Raw genomic sequence first — 21903 nt, forward strand, 5'->3', positions numbered from 1 at the left:
AGGAGAGAGTGAGAGAGGGGGAAGTCATCTATACCAAGAAAGGGCCGTGTCATGACACATGCAACCAAATGACAGAACGGCGTGAAATTTGATCAACCTATGTCCTAGGCAGTGAAAATCATGATACATTGTCAAATAATAAATGGTTTCTGGTTGTTCTTATCATGAGTACTGCAAGAGACGACCCACAAGAAAATTGGAAATTCAATAAAAGTCTTCATTTGGAGCAGCTGTTTTTCATTTGTCTTTATGCATTTATTTACTTAAGTCGTCTTTGCCCTTTTCTGAGTCAGAGGGATGGTTTGATAATATTTACCAATGTCTGAAGGTGAAATATACTTACTCTGTGCCAATTTCCAAGGCTTGGAACTTGAAATCAAAGGGAACCCTTTATCACAACAAAGTGTCAGCCAATCTGTGGTGTGGCCCAGAGGGCAATGGCCAGTGGGGAGATTCAAACGTTTGTTTACTTTAGGCTGTCATCAGAGAATAATAGGCTATTGGGGTCTCTAGTCAGTTACTTCAGCAAGGAAAGTCTGACATTGAGGTTCTCAATCACAAAACAGACATATTGGTTGATTTGAGTCTCTTTGTTGTTATCAAACAGGGGATAAATGGCAGATTCCAGTCCTAATATATATATACAGTTGGGAGAACAAGTATTTGATACACTGCCGATTTTGCAGGTTTTCCTACTTACAAAGCATGTAGAGGTCTGTAATTTTTATCATATGTACACTTCAACTGTGAGAGACGGAATCTAAAATAAAAACACAGAAAATCACATTGTATAAATTTTAGCTAATTAATTAGCATTTTATTGCTTGACATAAGTATTTGATCACCTACCAACCAGTAATAATTCCGGCTTTCACAGACCTTTTTCTTTAAGAAGCCCTCCTGTTCTCCACTCATTACCTGTATTAACTGCAGCCGTTTGAACTCGTTACCTGTATAAAAGACACCTGTCCACACACTCAATCAAACAGACTCCAACCTCTCCACAATGGCCAAGACCAAGAGAGCTGTGTAAGGACATCAGGGCTAAATTGTAGACCTGCACAAGGCTGGGATGGGCTACAGGACAATAGGCAAGCAGATTGGTGAGAAGGTAACAACTGTTGGCGCAATTATTAGAAAATGGAAGAAGTTCAAGATGACTTTCAATCACCCTCAGTCTGGGGCTCCATGCAAGATCTCACCTCGTGGGACATCAATGATCATGAGGAAGGTGAGGGATCAGCCCAGAACTACACGGCAGGACCTGGTCAATGACCTGAAGAGAGCTTGGACCACAGTCTCAAAGAAAACCATTAGTAACACACTACGCCGTCATGGATTAAAATCCTGCAGCGCACGCAAGGTCCCCCTGCTCAAGCCAGCGCATGTCCAGGCCCGTCTGAAGTTTGCCAATGACCATCTGGATGATTCAGAGGAGGAATGGGAGAAGGTCATGTGGTCTGATGAGACAAAAATAGAGTTCAAAGTGAACCAAATTACATGAGGTAATTTCATTCTTGTCATTTGAGTCTTGTCATTTGATTCGGCTTTGATTCTTGGTCAAACCGATTCAAGGGAACCAATTCCCTCCGGTCTCCGACGGATGTTTTGGTCGAGCTCTCTCCGGACATTTTTTCGAAACGGACAGCTAAAGAATTTACATCGCCTCCTGATGAATTTTATCGCTTATTAACGTGTACTAATACCTAAAGTTGCATTACAAATGTATTTCGAAGTGTTTTGTGAAAGTTTATCGTCGACTTTTTGAATTTTAAAAAATGACATTACGTTATGAAACGCTATTTTTTTCCGTTTATCACACAGTCTACATAGAACAATATCTAGGCTATATATGGACCGATTTAATCGAAAAAAAGACCCAATAGTGATTATGGGACATCTAGGAGTGCCAACAAAGAAGATGGTCAAAGGTAATGAATGTTTTATATTTTATTGTGCGGTTTGTGTAGCGCCGAATATGCTAATTATTTTGTTTACGTCCCTTGCGGGTCTTTTGTGGTGTTACATGCTATCAGATAATAGCTTCTCATGCTTTCGCCGAAAAGCATTTTAAAAATCTGACTTGTTGCCTGGATTCACAACGAGTGTAGCTTTAATTCAATACCCTGCATGTGTATTTTAATGAACGTTTGAGTTTTAACTAATACTATTAGCATTTAGCGTAGCGCATTTGCATTTCCAGAGCTCTAAATGGGACGCCTGCGTGCCAGGTAGGAGCAAGAGGTTTTAATTACTTAAAAATCATACAATGTGATTTTTCGGATTTTTGTTTTAGATTCCATCTCTCACAGTTGAAGTTTACCTATGAAAAAATGACAGACCTCTACATGCTTTGTAAGTAGGAAAACCTGCAAAATCGGCAGATGTATCAAATACTTGTTCTCCCCACTGTTTATATATACAGCCAAAGCTAGACAAGCATTTGTGTATATATATATATATATATACAGTGAGGGAAAAAGTATTTGATCCCCTGCTGATTTTGTACGTTTGCCCACAGACAAAGAAATGATCAGTCTATAATTTTAATGGTAGGTTTTTTTGAACAGTGAGAGACAGAATAACAAAACAAGTCCAGAAAAACGCATGTCAAAAATTTTATAAATTGATTTGCATTTTAATGAGGGAAATAATATTTGATCCCCTCTCAATCAGAAAGATTTCTGGCTCCCAGGTGTCTTTTATACAGATAACGAGCTGAGATTAGGAGCACACTGTTAACAATGTCTACACTGTATTTCTGATCAATTTGATGTTATTTTAATTAACAAAAAAATAGCTTTTCTTTCAAAAACAAGGACATTTCTAAGTGACCCCAAACTTTTGAATGGTAGTGTACAAATTTCACACACTTTGACATACTGTACATGATTACATTGTCGTGACTTTACTTTCATTATTCTTATGACTGTTATTTATCTAATCAACTAACTGTGTTTAATTGTGACCCAATTAAACTCTAAAGTTCTTTATTATCACATTAACAAAACAGTCAACGTATTAATCATAACCTCGTCTCATATCATCATTCTGAACAGTCGGACCTCCTGCATCTGCAAAACCTCAACCTTACTTATGATTCAGTACTACACAAAGTGGTTTAATTATTTATTTACTAGCTAACTAAATGATAGCACAGAATAAACACACTCTTAATACATCAGGAAAAGGTCCCTACAGTTTATCGCTGTTGGACCAGCCCTCCTTAGGAAGGGTGATGGGCCTTTCAGCAGCATGCTTGTAAGGCTCTGATTGTCCGAAAGGGTCCGGACCCATCTCTTCTACTGTTGTTCACTCTGGACAATGCTCCTTTGAAGATAGGCTAGCAATGATGGTTGCCATTGGGTGATGAGAATAGTACAGTGGTCCCACTTAACCTCTAATGACTCCCCATCCCGCATGAGGGAGCATAATCATCGCCTGACACTAATTAGCATAACGCAACGGACATAAATATTCCTAGAAAATATTCCTATTCTTGAAAATCACAAGTGAAATATATTGATTGACACAGCTTAGCCTTTTGTAAATCAACTTGTCATCTCAGATTTTCAAAATATGCTTTACAGCCAAAGCTAGACAAGCATTTGTAAGTTTATCGATAGCCTAGCATAGCATTTTGTCCAGCTAGCAGCAGGTAACTTGGTCACGGAAATCAGAAAAGCAATCAAATTAAATTGTTTACCTTTGAGCTTCGGATGTTTTCACTCACGAGACTCCCAGTTAGATAGCAAATGTTCCTTTTTTCCCAAAATATTATTTTTGTTGGTGAAATGGCTTTGTTTGTTCTTCACGTTTGGCTGAGAAATTGCAGTCACGAAAACGGCGAAAAATATTACAAATTAGCTCCATAATATCGACAGAAACAGGGCAAACGTTTATAATCAATCCTCAAGGTGTTTTTCAAATATCTATTCGATAATATATCCATCGTGACAATTAGCTTAAGTAGGACCGATTGGAGTAATGGCTACCTCTGTATTTTACGTGAGAATCTCTCTGGGAGCTTCAGGTGACCACTTGCGCAATGTAGCCGCTTACAGGTATTCTTCAACATAAATGCGTAAAACTACGTCACAATGCTGTAGACCCCTTCGGGAATACAGAGAAAGAGTAATCTGATTGATAGCTCATTCACTGCTCAATAGGGACTCATTGGAATGCAGCGCTTTCAAAACAGGAGGCACTTCCAGATTGGATTTTTCTCCAGACAATATTTTTACAGTTTTGGAAACTTTAGTGTTTTCTATCCTAAGCTGTCATTTATATGTATATTCTAGCATCTTGTCCCCACAAAATATCCCGTTTACTACGGCAACGGTTTTTTTTCCAAAACTGAAAATACTGCCCCCCTAGTCACAACAGGTTAAATATTTTTTTTAGATACTCTTCTTAGTACAGCTAATCAGCTGTACCAGTGATTGTGTGAGAGGGGAGTTTCTTGCCTCTTCCTCGTGTTGATATTTAGAGTTCAAACCAATTTAGACATGGGCTGCAGCTCCCCGTCTTTCCTGGTCTGGGAGGTGAGTTTATTTTCTTCACCTCGTGTTGAGGTTCAAAGTTCCAACCATTTCAAACGTGTAGCTACCTCTTCACACTTTTTACTGGTCTAATGTTAAATTCTTCACCAATCCTTTTATACACTCTGGTCAACATGGGCGGTTCCGTCAGGCTGACACGCTCTCTGACCTCACTCGGGGCGTGGCTACATACTGTGCCAAGTTTATAGAAGACAAATTATCTTATGGCTCCTAAAATCATATTCCTATCTCAGCAAAAATACTTTCATACTTTCATATACAACGTTAAGGATGGAGACTTAGTATATGTAGTGTTTATACTTTAAGTTACAGTATTTCCTTTATAACACTTTTAATGACATCACAAAATTAAAACCAATATGACATTAGTTTTCTAAAGATCATCTCTGACCACTCCCCACGTTCTTATGTTATAGTTATTGTTCCAGTATTCACTTTTAAAGTATTAGAGTTTCGGCGGGAAGACTGTGTAGACAAAATAACATTCCTGTGTGGATTTTGGAGAGGGATGTTCTCTCTCCTCTCCTTTAATTTATGACAGGGAGTGAGCTGTCAACCCGCCAGTAGCTCCTTCCTCCCCTTTGTGGGTGAGAGAGGGTCTGGTTACTGTCATCCATTGCCAAGCTGATCTGACCCATTCGGATCCTTACAGGATACCACGTCTGACCACGGATCAGAAGGTTCTAGGTTCGACTCCTGGCTGACTCGCCATAGTATTTATTCACAAGCATGTGTATGTTACAAATTACATTTGATTTGACAACGTGTACATGTTCATTTATTCAGTAATTATTATTCAAAATGTCCTCACTTGCGATTTTAACTCACAACCTCTTAGTTCACGCCATTATTTTGGTTCACGGCATGTATCAGTAATTTTGACTATTCTCTCCTAATTTATTTAATTTCCTTATTTAAACAATTGATATTCCTGTGTGGTTCAGTAGGTAGAGCATGGTGCTTGCAATGCCAGGGCTGTGGTTTTGATTTCCATGGGGTACCAGTATGAAAAGGCTGGTCGTGGTATGGCTGTGGTACAATTTGTGACCTTATTTGACCCTTTCTGCCTGCTTTTGAGACATGATTTGATCCCCTCCAAGGACACTACTTGTTGAGTAGTTACAATACTTGTTACACAGTATTTAAATCATGAATCCCATGATAAGTTTATGAAAATAAACATGAGAGTTTATTCCCTCAGAAGTTGGTAGACTTACTATACAACTTACTAATGATTGTTTTGAATGTTAATCAGCCTATAAAAATGTTTGGTCTTTGATTATTTATTATAATTGAGTTTATTCCCTCAGGGTAAATAATTGTAGAGGACAGGAGCGGACTCACTCTGATCATCTTCTGCGTAGGTCAATAAAAGCGAAATCTGAAGTCAATATTCTGCCTTGGCAGTTATATGCCAAGCTCTGTTTAATGTATTGCTATTTATTTGTTCGCCTTAGCAATCTCACTAGGATAAAAGACCACATCCATACCTCAAATCTCAAAATAGGGCTACTTAATGTTAGATCCCTTACTTCAAAGGCAATTATAGTCAATGAACTAATCACTGATCATAACCTTGATGTGATTGGCCTGACTGAAACATGGCTTAAGCCTGATGAATCTACTGTTTTAAATGAGGCCTCACCTCCTGGCTACACTAGTGACCATATCCCCCGTGCATCCCGCAAAGGCGGAGGTGTTGCTAACATTTACGATAGCAAACTTCAATTTACAAAAAAAAAATGACGTTTTCGTCTTTTGAGCTTCTAGTCATGAAATCTATGCAGCCTACTCAATCACTTTTTATAGCTACTGTTTACAGGCCTCCTGGGCCATATACAGCGTTTCTCACTGAGTTCCCTGAATTCCTATCGGACCTTGTAGTCATAGCAGATAATATTCTAATCTTTGGTGACTTTAATATTCACATGGAAAAGTCCACAGACCCACTCCAAAGGCTTTCGGAGCCATCACTCAGTGGGTTTTGTCCAACATGTCTCTGGACCCACTCACTGTCACAGTCATACGCTGGACCTAGTTTTGTCCCATGGAATAAATGTTGTGGATCTTAATGTTTTTCCTCATAATCCTGGACTATCGGACCACCATTTTATTACGTTTGCAATTGCAACAAATAATCTGCTCAGACCCCAACCAAGGAACATCAAAAGTCGTGCTATAAATTCACAGACAACACAAAGATTCCTTGATGCCCTTCCAGACTCCCTCTGCCCACCCAAGGACACCAGAGGACAAAAATCAATTAACCACCTAACTGAGGATCTCAATTTAACCTTGCGCAATACCCTAGATGCAGTTGCACCCCTAAAAACTAAAAAAAATTCCCATAAGAAACTAGCTCCCTGGTACACAGAAAATACCCGAGCTCTGAAGCAAGCTTCCAGAAAATTGGAACGGAAATGGCGCCACACCAAACTGGAAGTCTTCCGACTAGCTTGGAAGGACGGTACCGTGCAGTACCGAAGAGCCCTTACTGCTGCTCGATCATCCTATTTTTCTAACTTAATTGAGGAAAATAAGAACAATCCGAAATTCCTTTTTGATACTGTCGCATTTTTATGATTTTAGAGAAGGCTGTTGCGCAGCAACTCACTGCCTTCCTGAAGACAAACAATGTATACGAAATGCTTCAGTCTGGTTTTAGACCCCATCATAGCACTGAGACGGCACTTGTGAAGGTGGTAAATTACATTTTAATGGCATCGGACCGAGGCTCTGCATCTGTCCTCGTGCTCCTAGACCTTAGTGCTGCTTTTGATACCATCGATCACCACATTCTTTTGGAGAGATTGGAAACCCAAATTGGTCTACACGGACATGTTCTGGCCTGGTTTAGATCTTATCTGTCGGAAAGATATCAGTTTGTCTCTGTGAATGGTTTGTCCTCTGACAAATCAACTGTAAATTTCGGTGTTCCTCAAGGTTCCGTTTTAGGCCCACTATTGTTTTCACTATATATTTTACCTCTTGGGGATGTTATTCGAACACATAATGTAAACTTTCACTGCTATGCAGATGACACACAGCTGTACATTTCAATGAAACATGGTGAAGCCCCAAAATTGCCCTCGCTAGAAGCATGTGTTTCGGACATAAGGAAGTGGATGGCTGCAAACTTTCTACTATTAAACTCGGACAAAACAGAGATGCTTGTTCTAGGTCCCAAGAAACAAAGAGATCTTCTGTTGAATCTGACAATTAATCTTAATGGTTGTACAGTCGTCTCAAATAAAACTGTGAAGGACCTCGGCGTTACTCTGGACCCTGATCTCTCTTTTGAAGAACATATCAAGACCATTTCGAGGACAGCTTTTTTCCATCTACGTAAACATTGCAAAAATCAGAAACTTTCTGTCCAAAAATGATGCAGAAAAATTAATCCATGCATTTGTCACTTCTAGGTTAGACTACTGCAATGCTCTATTTTCCGGCTACCCGGATAAAGCACTAAATAAACTTCAGTTAGTGCTAAATACGGCTGCTAGAATCCTGACTAGAACCAAAAAATTTGATCATATTACTCCAGTGCTAGCCTCTCTACACTGGCTTCCTTTCAAAGCAAGGGCTGATTTCAAGGTTTTACTGCTAACCTACAAAGCATTACATGGGCTTGCTCCTACCTATCTCTCTGATTTGGTCCTGCCGTACATACCTACACGACGCTACGGTCACAGGCCTCATTGTCCCTAGAATTTCGCAAACAGCTGGAGGCAGGGCTTTCTCCTATAGAGCTCCATTTTTATGGAACGGTCTGCTACCCATGTCAGAGACGCAAACTCGGTCTCAACCTTTAACCTCTTCCCTGTTCGGCGACAGTGAGAAATTATCTGATAGCATGCACCAATACACTACAACAGAAAAGCACAGCAGGGGACGTAAACAAAATAATTAGCATTTCGGCGTTACACAAACCACACAATAAAATAGAAAACAGTCATTACCTTTCACCATCTTCTTTGTTGGCTAGATGTCCCATAAACACTATTGGGTCTTTATTTCCTCGTTATGTAGACTAATTTGTCCCCTATGTAGAAATCAATTTCAAGAATCAAAAGCAAACAGCTGGAGGGAGTTGGCTTTCTCGGCTCACTGTTACAAGCTCCATTTTTTATGTGATCACGCGCTTTCCTGCGTTATGTAATAGCCCATGTCAGTTTTAAAAACGTCCGAGCGTTTCCTAAACATTCTAACCATATGAACGTGGCTAGCAGGGCGCTGAAACCGATTTTTAACAAAATGTCTTTCGACTGTTAAGTCTTTACTGAAGACTCATCTCTTCAGTGGGTCATATGATTGAGTGTAGTCTGGCCCAGGAGTGGGAAGGTGAACGGAAAGGCTCTGGAGCAACGAACCGCCCTTGCTGTCTCTGCCTGGCCGGTTCCCCTCTTTCCACTGGGATTCTCTGCCCCTAACCCTATTACAGGAGCTGAGTCACTGGCTTACTGGGGCTCTCTCATGCCGTCCCTGGAGGGGGTGCGTCACCTGAGTGGGTTGATTCACTGTTGTGGCCATCCTGTCTGGGTTGGCGCCCCCCTTGGGTTGTGACGTGGCGGAGATCTTTGTGGGCTATACTCAGCCTTGTCTCAGGATGGTAAGTTGGTGGTTGAAGATATCCCTCTAGTGGTGTGGGGGCTGTGCTTTGGCAAAGTGGGTGGAGTTATATCCTTCCTGTTTGGCCCTGTCCGGGGGTGTCCTCGGATGGGGCCACAGTGTCTCCTGACCCCTCCTGTCTCAGCCTCCAGTATTTATGCTGCAGTAGTTTATGTGTCGGGGGCTGGGGTCAGTTTGTTATATCTGGAGTACTTCTCCTGTCCTATTCGGTGTCCTGTGTGAATCTAAGTGTGCGTTCTCTAATTCTCTCCTTCTCTCTTTCTTTCTCTCTCTCGGAGGACCTGAGCCCTAGGACCATGCCCCAGGACTACCTGACATGATGACTCCTTGCTGTCCCCAGTCCACCTGGCCATGCTGCTGTTCCAGTTTCAACTGACCTGAGCCCTAGGACCATGCCCCAGGACTACCTGACATGATGACTCCTTGCTGTCCCCAGTCCACCTGGCCATGCTGCTGCTCCAGTTTCAACTTCCACCTGACTGTGCTGCTGCTCCAGTTTCAACTGTTCTGCCTTATTATTATTCGACCATGCTGGTCATTTATGAACATTTGAACATCTTGGCCATGTTCTGTTATAATTTCCACCCGGCACAGCCAGAAGAGGACTGGCCACCCCACATAGCCTGGTTCCTCTCTAGGTTTCTTCCTAGGTTTTGGCCTTTCTAGGGAGTTTTTCCTAGCCACCGTGCTTCTACACCTACATTGCTTGCTGTTTGGGGTTTTAGGCTGGGTTTCTGTACAGCACTTTGAGATATCAGCTGATGTACGAAGGGCTATATAAATAAATTTGATTTGATTTGTACAAATAAATTGTTTTCCACCTCAAAGAAAGCAATGACTGTTTTCTTGATATTGTCTTCATAAACAAGATATGCATTACAATGTCAAATGCAACCATGTCAACAACAAACCTTTCAAACTAACTATAGCAATTTTTTTTATAATTTAGGGCATATTTACAGTAACTAGAATAAAATGGAGGTCTTTGTACAACATTTGCACAAAATAACAATGAACAATAATATATACACTGAGAACAGGACAACACATTTTTTCACACTAACTATAGCAATTTCTTTCCAAATTTAGTACATATTCACGTAATATTTATGTCGAAATAAAGGCGAACTGATGGAACATCAGGGAAAACTCTTTGGTAGGGCAGTATATATATTTTCCTGCCACTCCAGGTAAGCCAGTGTGGATGTGAGGACTGTTGGGGCCATGCTTCAGCGGCTGGTGGCAGAACCTGCACAGACGGCCGGAGGGATGCTTCTCTGAGAATTCTCTTTTTTCTTTCCTCAGTTTTTTCCTTCCTCACTGTTCCCCTCTACTTTGAGGCCTTCAGCTCTCATTGAAAGGTAGTAGCAGCAAACTCCTCAAATGGCATTCTTGAATTTGTGAGGCCATCTGCTGCTTATGTCTGGGATACCTTTAATCCACCTGGCGTGTCAGATTAAAAAAAAAAAGCTTTTCAGCGAAAGCATACCAAGCGTTTATGTAAGGACATCTCTCTCAGCAGACAAAACATTACAAACAGCAAGCAGCCAAGTAGATTGGTCAAGAAGGTCAGAAAAGCAATAAAATGAATCGCTTACCTTTGATGATCTTCGGGTGTTTGCACTCACGAGACTCCCAGTAACAATAAATGTTCCTTATGTTCCATAAAGATTATTTTTATATCCAAAATACCTTCATTTGGTTGGCGCGTTATGTTCAGAAATCCACAGGCTCGAGCGGTCACGACGGGGCAGACAAATTCCAAATAGTATCCATGAAGTTTGTAGAAACATGTCAAACGTTTTTTCTAATCAATCCTTTTACAATATATAATCTATAATATTTCAACCGGACGATAGCTTCAGCCATCCAGTGACGCGATGTTATCTTTCTCTCTCATTTTTCTAAATAAAAGACTGAAACTATGTCTAAAGACTGTTCACACCATGTGGAAGCCATAGCAAAATGAATCTGGTTGATATCCCTTTAAATGGAGTCAAGGCATGCAATGAACAGAGAGCTTTCAGGAAAAACAGCACTTCCAGATTTTCCTCAGGTTTTCGCCTGCAATATCAGTTCTGTTATAGTCACAGACAATATTTTGACAGTTTTTGGAAACTTTACAGTGTTTTCTATCCTAATCTGACAATTACATGCATATTCTAGATTTTGGGCCTGAGACATAGGCAGTTTCATGTGGGTACGTGTTTCATCCAAACATCAAAATACTGCCTCCTACACTCAAGAGGTTTAAAGAGCAGTAGAAGTTGTTCACCTCTCCAGTCTGATGAAATAAATGAATGATGGAGCCATCACCGAGGTAGCTGAACTTTGGCTGGCCACATGCTAAACAGTTCCTTATGTTACTTTTTTTGCTGCTACTGCTGATTATCCAAGATTTATTTCACCATCCTCTCAACTGAGGCCTGGGTCATATGGATATCCTGGGGAGGACCCACCGCTGGTGGGTATACTGGAGAAGGTGGGATGGGTGTGACTGGGACACTGACCGTTTCACTCTCTGTAGTAAAACCCTGCCACAGCTGCTGTGTCTCCAGGAGCTTATTAAGTACTGAGCTGGTGTTCTTTCGCTTGGCCAGATGTTTTATATACCTGGAGATATGTTGCATTGTGGTAGATTGCAAAAGGCTGTTTGGGTCAATGCATGTACTCTGAACCAGGGCATCATAATCCTTATCCACCCACATCAGGTTGTCTTTCTCCCCATGGTGCTTGGACAGGAGCCCATCAATTGCCGTTTTCATGGGCTCTGTCCATCACACAATATTATTTTATATGACAATGCCTTCACTATACACTAACCTACATTGTGTGTGTGTGTGCATGAGACAGAATTAGTTACTGCCCGCACACATAAGTATGTTGGTGATATAATATGAATTACCTGTATCAAGCAGGAACTCTTCAGAGCAATCCTCTTTTGTTGTTGTAGGAGCTGGTGCCAAAGAGGAGCGGAAAAGGGCAACCAGTAAGGGCTGGGCCTGCGCTGCTGGGCTTGGATCAGTATCAGTAGAGAGTAGAGCCACCAGAGCCAGAAGGTTATGGATATATGTCCTTTCTTGAAATAGAGGCCCAATTACCTTTAGGGAAAATAATCATGGAGCTTAACTATGTGGGTGAGTGAGTAAATTGAGTGAGTGAAATCATTCTGGATTACCTGAGCGATGTCTCCCTCCATGGCCACTGTGGAAGGAGCAGGAGTTGCAGGGCCACTGAACACCACAACTCGGGCCGAGTAATCCATGCATGACAGTGGCTGAGCTGCTGGAGGTTGGCCTGCTCTGTCACCTTCACAGAGGCCATGTTCAGCTTCACCGTCAGCAACGGGTCAAAAACAGCAGGTAGGACCACATTAGGCTGGTTCAGGTCAACCAACCTCTGGAAAATCCAACGTGCCACTCCAGTCATACCCTGGGCCTGGAACGGCTCGGTGGAGTCACGGTTACCTGTCACTCACCGAGCCTGATGAAAATGTTAGCCCTCTCTGACAGGGTTCCAGATGGGCACAGTCGCCCCCTCACCCTTGACGTGATTGAGTTGCAGGGTCACTCAGGCAGCCCATCAGGATGTGTACACGCTGGATTCTCCACATCTTGAGCATCGACGGATTGAAGAGCAGTACATCGTTGGGGTCCTTGGCTAGGTAGAAGTGTTTTAGGACATCTTCCACTCTCTTCATCAGCTCTTGGATGTGATACCTTAGTCCTACAGTGCTCCCGGATGTGCTGTTTGGTGGGGTTAGTAGGGAAAATCCCACAGATGTAGACCTCCTTCAGCTTCTCTAGGTCAGCCTGGTCTTCCACAGTGAAGGCTGTGTACAGGAACATGCAGAAGGAGCTGTATAGTGGATGTCTCTCCGAGACACCCTCCCTGGTGAACCGTTGCATGTGTTGGAACAAGTCCAGTTTGACATTGATATCCCTGTTGAACTTGCTCCATGAGGAACAATTGTTTGCCAAGTTCCCAGATGTGACCTCTACCACTATAGCCTCTCTGGTCATTCAGACATCATCCAGGACAGGATCATCCCGGATCATCCAGTTCAAAAGAAATTTGTCGCCCAATGGGTTGAACTGCCTCATCACCTCCTCCTGTTTCACCTGCTTGGTGAGGTACAGGGTGTTCTCCATAAGCCACCGGAAAGACTTGCCAATGTATTTTCCAAACTGAAGATGTATGCAATCAAAACTGTAAGTTGATCTGGATAAGTGTCTGCTAAGTGACATAAATGTAAATTTAAGGGCTTTCTGTAAAGTTGTCTAATGTTGGTGGGGAACATGTAACCTGTTTTAATGATACTTATGAATGACTATGATCAATACGTTTTTTTCTTGAGTGTACTTTTAACAGAGCTGAGATTTACTTCAAATGGCATTTACCCTATTGCTTACACATATCAAGTTGTTTCAGATCTACACAAGTGCCTAGGTACAAGTTGCCTGGGTTCAAGACCCGCTAGGGTAGTCACCCTACTAGGGAGGGGGGCTAAGGATTTAGGGTTTTGGCCGAAATATACTGGCCCAATAAGCACATCCCCTAGAGATATCTCTTCATTTGACAGTGGTTAAGGTGGTCGTCATTGGTGTTGGTGGCCTGGGTTCGAGACCCGCTAGGGAAGTCTAACCCTAATCTCACATTCTTAGCAATTTATTTTAACACTAGAAGCGCTTAAGCAGTCATTTTGACTGCTCATGAATTAAAAAAATATATATTACTCATGCCCCCCTCCGTTCTTTACTTATCCTAAGTAAGTCTATATAACACACTGTCAGTGTTAGAATCATAATATCGCAAACAGAACTGGAGTAATAACCAGTTTTAGGAGGGCATGTCATTTTTTGAATGGTTTTCCCCCGTTCCCCCTCCTTCTCCCGACAGTTGAAAGTGCAGTACCCAGCTGATAATCACCCGGATAATTGCCTCAAAACTTTACATAAATTATACCAAAACTAATTTCACACATACTATAACAACAGATTAAATAAATTAAGTAAAGAAAGGGGGTGATTGGGTGAGGCGATGAGCAAGGGGAAGCAAACGATGCATAACTATAAACTGGGTGGTTCGAGCCAATATTATATATATCAGACAGTATACCACGGGTATGACAAAACATGTATTTTTACTGCTCTAATTATGTTGGTAACCAATTTATAATAGCAAAAAGGCACCTCGAAGGTTTGTGGTATATGGCCAAATACCACAGCCTGCGTGCACAAGCACTTCGCTACACTCGCACAAGCATTTCACTACACTCGCAGTAACATCTGATAACCATGTGTATATGACCAATAAAATTTGACTTTCATAAGAACAGCCCTTATCCATGGTATATTGGCCATATACCACACCCCCTCTGACCTTATTGCTTAATTATAAAATCACCAGTTGTGAAGGAAGAACAAGGCGGACCATTTTATTGAACTGATCTGTTCTGATTATAATCTAAAAATGGTATGTTATCAGTCTACTCTGGCCTACTTGCAGTAGGCTACACAGTGAGAACCTGTGTAATTGTACATGCTGAACTGCCAATATCTGGGAAAATATCCACATTTGGCAGCAGGTGAGCTAGTGTCAGAAAATGTGGTGATAAGGCTTGTGGAACCTTACCTTGGCAAGAGGAGAAATGTCACCATGGACAATTCCTTCAGCTCACTGTCATTGGCGAACAAGTTGCTTGCAAAGAAAACCAATCTGGCCGGCTCCATGAAAAAAGTGAGACAGGAGTTCCCTCCCTCTTTGCAAAATAAGGCTCCTACACATTGTACTATTGTACTCCAGAAAGGAAGAGCGGTGCTGAACAATGACAAGACAATGGAACACAAAGGTAGAACCTTTCACGCCGACCCCCGCTCCTATGCGCGACGTTGCCTGTGTACTAACCACCATTCATGGCAACTATCATTCGCAACCCTGCTCCCCATCGTTACGCATACCTGGACCTCATCATAACCTTGACTCTCCCTTTATTTAGCCCTCGGTAGCCTCAATTCCATCACCACCAAGAACCGCTACCCTCTCCCGTTGCACCCTCTGCAGGGTTCATCTCCGCCCCGTTGCTGAAACACCCAGATCTAAGGTAACCAAAGAACTTATATCCATGTGCACACTACTCAAAGACATGGTCTACTGCAGAGAGGAACTATGACGTTGGTGACTGGGAGCTCCTGGCTGTGAAGTTGGCATTAGAGGAGTGGAGACACAGGCTGGAGGGTGCCAAGGACCCATTTCTTATCCTTACCAACCATCGTAACCTGTAGTACATACGGACAGCGAGGTGGCTGAACCCACGTCAAGCAGGGTGGGTCTTTTTCTTCAGATCACCCAGGTTCAAAGAATTTCAAAGCCGATGCCCTGTCCAGTCTCCACGATTCGGGAGATGTTCCTGTCCTGAGTGCGCCTATCATTACATCCTCCTGAATCATTCTCCCCGTGCTTTGGGATGTAGACATGTACATCTGCCAGGCTCTGGAGAGGGAACCTGCACCTGCTACCTACCCTCCGGAGAGCACTTACATCCCCATGTGGGTAAAGAATTGGCTGTTGACCTGCTGCTGGACACCCAGGTATCACCTGCACTATTCAATCCATCTCCGCAAAGTACTGGTGGCCCACCTTGCCTCATGATGTCGCCCTCTATGTAATTTCCTGCTCCGTATGTTCCCAAGCCAAATCTCACTGGCACGCTCCAGCAGGGAAACTCATTCCCCTTTCCGTGCCTCAGCGGCCTCCAGGTACCAGCCTCAGTCCAATGGGCAGGTGTAGAGGATCAACCAGGAGCTGGGGAGGTTCCTTAGGAGTCACTGCCAGGACCGGTAGGGGGAGTGGGCCCAGTTTTTTTCCCTGGGCAGAGTACGTCCAGAACTCACTTCTTCACACCTCCACTGGGCTGATTCCCTTCAACTGCGTCCTGGGATATCAGCCGGCCCTGGCCGCATGGACCCCGAGCGGTGGACGAGTGGTTCCGGTGCACAGAGGAGGTTTGGAAGGCTTCCCACGTGAGGCTCTCCACCAGGAACCTCCCGCTCTGCCTGCCCTGCCGGACTCTGATCCCCGGTTTATGGGGCCCTTCAAGGTCCTCCAGAGGGTCAACAAGGTTGCATACTGATTACAACTCCCCAACAACTACCGGATCTTACCCTGTTTTCATGTTTCCCTCCTCAGGCCAGGGGTTCCTGGTCCCCTGGCTGATGCCTTCCCCCACGACAAACCTCCACCTCTCCCTGGACATCGATGGGACCCCCGCTTATGCCTTCAGGTCTCTCCTGGACTCCCGACGTCATGGCGGTCGGCTCCAGTACCTGATGAGTGGGAGGGGTACGGCCAGAGGAGCGCCTTGCCCTCGGGTGTCCTCATCCTGTTGCTGTATCCGTGTGTCATTGGCGTGTGCTGTCACACCTACTCCCACTCCCCCGCTCCAGCGCATGACATCACCGGTCTACTAACCAACAATCCTGGCAACCATAATTACGCACAACTGCTCCCCATCGTTACGCAGACCTGGACCTCATCCTCAGCTTGATTATTCTCCCTATATTTAGCCCTCAATAGCCTCAGTCATCAGGCAACATTGGTTTTACTCGCGTTCAGTACGCTTCTCCTGTTTTGTTTATCTGCCTTATTCTTTTCATTAAACTCACTTTCTGCACCTGCTTCCTGACTCCCAGCGTATTCAATGTACAGGCTACAATGTGGGAATCTCATGCGTGGTAATAACTACAGTACATGTATATAGGACTTACATCCTTGGCACAATAAAGTTATTATATTCTACTCTATCCATAGGCTTGATTAATGCCATTCAGACTTGAAGTTGATACAACAACTATGATAGCTGAGGTTCATAGATTGGTATGAATATTAGTTCAGAATCTAAAATTTTAGGGTTCATACACAGATCGGCTACTGTAGCTAGCTAGACATCTATAGGCATACAGTTATTTTTATCCTCCACTACACAATAAGCAAGTAAATAGTTAGCTAGCTATATTACTTCAGCTGCATTGCAAGGCAAGCTTACACAATTGTACATTCAATTTGCAGTAAATGCTTTAGCTAGCTAGATTCTTTACATCCACTGTTTCACAAGACGACAGCCTGGTTTGCCGGTTCTCAGGAATCCCTAAAACATTAAACAACACAAATTACAAATTCATTTTTTGCTTGACTCGTTATGACGTTATAACTACTTACATTTGGTTCCACATAATGTTTGTCAGCCATCTTCACCCAGGGATGGGTGGCTCACGTCAAATTTGTCATTGGAACTACTCAATATGATTGGTCATATATAAACCTTGGGACCCTAATGCATAATGAGTGCTCTAACTCCCTCTTGTGGTTGTCTGGAGCAATGAAGTCATGACGCTGGGTACCTCTAAGTCCCGCAGTGCAAGCTCGCAACTTATAAAGGAGGAACCACTAAGTGGAAGCATGGTAGCGACCTACCTTAAGGCCGCCATGCCGGAAGTGCTTTCAATATACTTTGTATCCCTCATTTACTCAAGTGATTCCTTTATTTTGGAACTTACCTGTAAAATGGAGGGAGAGATATCGCTCAAGTCACAACAAAATAAAATATAACATTGCGGATCAAGTTCGGAAGTCTATATTTGACCCTTCCATTGCTTTAACAATGGAGGATTGGTTGATTTCCAGTATACGATTTTTAAGATGATTGACAAAAGTATTGTCCAACCCATTGTGTATCTCACTGCACCCTCATATTACATGTCTTCAAAAATGCAGACAGATGGATTAAAAGTATATTTACATAACTTTTCTAACATTGCCCATAACTTTTGGACTTTATAAAACATTCCCAGAAAGAATGGATTATTGAGTCATTATTAATTTTACACTGCAGACATGGCTATTGTATAATACATTCTATACGTTAATTTATACTGGATTAAGCAAAAAAATTAATTCATTAACTGTAATCTCATTTGTTATGTTACAACATTCACTCCATCTTGTGCCAATATCAGTTATTTTTAAGATTTGGATCCAATAGTTTAGAGATTGTCAGTTGGATAGGCTCTCTGCAAGGTTTTGTATAGTTTACCAATCATATGAATAACCTTTTCTGACTCAAATAGGATTCCCTAAAGATTAATCTGATGTCCAAACATTTTGGGAAATAAACTTTTAAATTGCATGTATTTGAAAATATCAACATTAGTCAATCCAAAATTGCTTTTTAAAACTGTAATTGAATTAAAAGTACTTCCCTTTTACCAAGTCATTTACAGTTTCTATGCCTTTAGTTTTCCATGTGGACTAATTTATCGGTGAATTCTGGAAAGCTATCCAAGGGTTGTTCTATAAGGTTGTGTTTTTAGGGATTGATATTGGTTCTTGTAGAACATGTTTAATTTGCTTCCATATTGTTATAGTGTTCTTAACTATGAAGTTGTTCATGTTCTTAGCTTTTTCCTTTGAAAAAAGACATGTAAAAATATTCTGGGGATGAGCATTTATCTATATGTCAGAAGTAAAATCCTTGGTTAAAGAGTTGATACATTTCCAAGTCTTGAATGTTAAGACTTAAGTATTTCATTTTTTTGTGTAATATTGCTGTAGATTTTGTGTTTTTATTTTTCCTATTGCCATTATTTTGTTTTTTCCCACGATTTCTGAGTATTCTGATAAAAATTTTAGCAAAGTGGGCATTGAGTTTTCAATATATGGTCAGGTATATCAGGAGATCATCTGCACCTGTTACGTTTGGGAACTGTCTAATTGTCACGGTTTTCGTCGTCTGAAGAGGAATCGGACCAAAGCACAGCGTGGTAAGTGTTCATGACTTTTTATTTCCACTGAACACTAAACAAAAATAACAAAGAGAATAACCGAAACAGTCCTGTAAGGTGCAAAACACTAAACAGAAAATAACTACCCACAAAAACCATGTGGGGAAAAGCTACCTAAGTATGGTTCCCAATCAGAGACAACGATAGACAGCTGTCCCTGATTGAGAACCATAACCGGCCAAAACAAAGAAATACAAAAACATAGAAAAAAAGAACATATAATGCCCAGCCAAATCACTCCCTGACCAAACCAAAATAGAGAGATAAAAAGCTCTAAGGTCAGGGCGTGACACTAATTCTTTCTGCAATCAGTTCAATTGTCATGCTGAAACCGGAAAGGGCCTTCCCCAAATTGTTGCCACGAAGTTGGAAGCACAGAATCGTCTAGAATGTCACTGTATGCTGTAGCGTTAAGATTTCCCTTCAATTGAACTAAAGGGCCTAGCCCAAACAATGATAAACAGCCTCCAGACCATTATTCCACCAAACCTTACTGCTGGCATTATGCATTCGGGCAGGTAGCGTTCTCCTGGCATCCGCCAAACCGAGATTAGTCCGACGGACTGCCAGTTATCCCTAGCACAAAGTGCACCTGTGAAATGATCATACTGTTTAATGAGCTTCTTGATGTCCCACACCTGTCAGAAGGATGGATTATCTTAGCAAAGAAGAAATGCTCACTAACAGGGATGCAAAACAAATTTGTGCACAAAATCTGCGAGAAATAAGCCTTTTGTGCATATGGAAAATTTCTGGGATCTTTTATTTCAGCTCATGAAACATGAGACCAACACTTTACATGTTATGTTTTATATTTTTGTTCAGTATAAGTTACTACATATAGTCCAGTTTGTAAGATTTATTTATGAAATGGGCTTTTACTTGATGTGTGATTCAGTGTTAGTGAGCTATGAAATTATGGATATACTGTATGTCCATTTATAAGTATTTACACTTCATGACATTATGATGACAAAAATACCCAGTACACGCAAGAATGTAATTTAAGCCTATGGTGCCTGGACTTAATGTTTCAAGAGAAGAACCCAATAGTGTTTAGATGATTATGTTCTAATTCATGCACACAACACCACACTCAGCAATGTGAAGGAGTAAGCATTGCAGTACATTACAAGCAATAGGATTTGGCATATATAGTGATATAGTGCCTTCGGAAAGTATTCAGACCCCTTGACTTTTTCCACATTTTGTTACGTTACAGCCTTATTCTAAAATTGATTAAATTGTTTTTTTCCCCCTCATCAATCTACACACTACCCCATCATGACAAAGCAAAACAAGGTTTACAGAAACTTTTACAAATGTATAATTTAAAAAAATCACATTTACATAAGTTTTCAGACCCCTTACTCAGCACTTTGTTGAAGCACCTTTGGCAGCGATTCCAGCCTCAAGTGTTGTTGGGTATGATGCTACAAGCCTGGCACACCTGTATTTGGGAAGTTTCTCCCATTCTTCTCTGCATATCCTTTCAAGGTCTGTCAGGTTGGATGGGGACCGCTGCTGCGCTGTGTTCTTGGGGACCTTTAATGCTGCAGAAAAGTTTTGGTACCCTTTACCAGATCTGTGCCTCGACACAATCCTGTCTCAGAGCTCTATGGACAATTTCTTCGACCTCATGGCTATATAGACAGATGTGTGCATTTCCAAATCATGTCCAATCAATTGAATTGACCACAGATGGAGTTGTAGAAACATCTCAAGGATGATCAATGGAAACTGGATGCACTTCAGCTCAATTTTGTGCCTCATTGCAAAGGATCTGAATACTTATGTAAATAAGGTATTTCAGATTTTTTTTAAATATACATTTGCTCAAATTAAATTTAAAAAACGTTGTTTGCTTTGTCATTATGGGGTATTGTGTGTAGATTTCTAAGGATTTGTATTTACTTAATCCATTTGAGAATAAGGCTATAACGTAACAAAATATGGAAAAAGTCAAGGGGTCTGAGTACTTTCTGAAGGCACTGTATATATTTTCCTACTCATCTTTCTCATGCTCCATCATGACCTCTCACTTTTATGTTTGCTACTTTGAGACTCAGTGACGAGTAGATACCTTATTCTTACCTTCCTGAAGCAAGCAAACTATAATGTATGGTGAACAAGTCTGGGCCCCTACAATTGTCCTTGACCATATATCTGTTGTCGAAGAACACTCCAGCTTTTGTTCCTTTGAATATCTACTTTGTGGAAACAAAAAATAAATATTGCATTGAAATAAGAGTACAGAGTACAGTACAGTTATCTTCCTTTGTTGTTACCTTCCTGAAGTAAGACGATTTTTCTGTATCATCTGAGCACAGTCATTGTAACGCATACAGAGAAGATATAACAACAAACAATTCAAGCCAAAAACTGCTTACGTGCAACAGTGCCATTATACATTTCCAAAATCTCTACACAAATAAAAAAGCATCATACACTGGGTCAAAGAACAATGTAAGCTGAGAGTAATGGTCTTCTTAATACATTAAAATGCCACTCTGCTGGTCTAAAGTACCAATTGGCTCAGTGGAGCACCTTGGTCAAATAAATTGACCACTGACAGTGCTTTGCTGTTACATGAACACACAATGCAAGAGACAGAAATTCTAATTATGGCCTTCATTTTCTGCACCCTCCTCCATTCCACAATGACCTCAAGAGCAGACCCATTGTGGAGTCAGCATCTCTCACCAGCGTGTTAATACAAACATCATCCCTCTCATTGCTTGTAGGCTGGTTAGTTGGGGCCATAACATGCAGGACCCATAATCCACAAGTGTCAATACAGGTTTTCTAAGCCTTTTCCTAAATCTAACCAAACCCTAACCTTAACCACTCGCTATTTCATGTAAATCTTG

Source organism: Oncorhynchus nerka, linkage group LG22, assembly GCF_034236695.1.
Source record: "Oncorhynchus nerka isolate Pitt River linkage group LG22, Oner_Uvic_2.0, whole genome shotgun sequence".
NCBI classification, from domain to species: Eukaryota; Metazoa; Chordata; class Actinopteri; order Salmoniformes; family Salmonidae; genus Oncorhynchus; species Oncorhynchus nerka.